Genomic DNA, 1,377 nt, shown 5'->3' with positions numbered 1-1,377 from the left:
GCCTGAACCTCAAGCTTAAACAACCCTAAGGTTGAAACAACCCTCAAAGAAAATGAAAAAGTGAAGAATTGAGGGAGATTGCAGATATTGTTAAGTGCTGGAATGAGTGATAAAAGCACTAAAAACATGTAACTAACTTACACAAGTGATGGTTAAAGCCTTAAAACACTAAACTACTGAAGGAATTAACACTACAACTATGCAAAACAAGACTCAAACAAACTAACCAGCCCAAAAAAGAGCTAAAACATGTTATTTTAGAGACTAAAACATACTGGACTTGAGCTAAGTTAAGTTTGAAAAATATGCTAACATGTGAAGCTAACTAGGCATGCAAACAAGACATGATGATGGGAGGCTAACCCCTCCAATTTTGGACTTCAAAATAAGTTTTTGGCCACTGAAAATACTCTGAAATTTAGTGGTTAAAAGGCCCAAAAAAGTTGGTTTGAAAGTGATGAATGCAAAGCACAAAAGCTATACAAGCTAACAAGCAAAAATGGTGAACCACCCCTAACAAAAAAGAGGCTCAAACCACCACTTTTAAGACACAAAAACATAGTTTTTTATGGTTCAAAACCAGCCTCAAAATAGGTTAAAAAGATGAGAAAACAAGTACACTAAACAAGTGAACAAAGCTAGCAAACTACCTCTTAAAGCAAAGAGCAACTCTAGGCACAAATCCAAGCAAAAACCACTTGCTAAAGCTCAAAAAAAGTCTCAAGGAAGCTCAGCTCAAAGAGAAGGAGATTTGATTTAAGAGGTATAGGCTAAAGTGTAGAGAAACCAAGCATACACACGCAAGTTTGCAAGAGAGAGAAAGAAATCTAGAGAGAGAGGGAGAATTTTGCTCCAAAATTGCTAACCTCTCAAAATGGAGGAGAAACCCCCATATGTATAGACAAACACTCCCTAAGCTTAGAAATATCCCACCATACACGTGTAGGGAGATGCAACTCATTGTGCTAATAGCTAGCACAACTGTCAACAAATATCTAAAAAAAGGCATTGGTGGTCATCGGTCACCACTAGTAGCTGACCGGCCACACCTCTGGCCGACAACCATCATCCATGGCCGGCAGCCCATGGTGGTGGCCAACAGGTCACCAAAAGGTTCCAGACTCAAAAACAATAAGGATTGGTCCAAACGTAAGCACAAAACAGACAAGGTTTCAAAGCTCAAAGGCAGGGCACTCCGCAGAGAACTTTGAGGACTCAAAACGAACACATGCAATCATAATCATCAAATGCACAAGTGATGATGTCCAACTCTTGAGGACGGTCAGAAATGGGGTGTCTACACAAGGATGTAGATTTGTGAGTGTAAAGTGTGAATGAGGGTCCACTAATGCCTTATATAGGCTTGGCTAATGGTTT

This window comes from Camellia sinensis, chromosome 4, assembly GCF_055761805.1.
Source record: "Camellia sinensis isolate YWXY chromosome 4, ASM5576180v1, whole genome shotgun sequence".
NCBI lineage: Eukaryota > Viridiplantae > Streptophyta > Magnoliopsida > Ericales > Theaceae > Camellia > Camellia sinensis.
The sequence above is the reverse complement of the archived record's forward strand: the minus strand, read 5'-3'. Positions refer to the sequence as shown.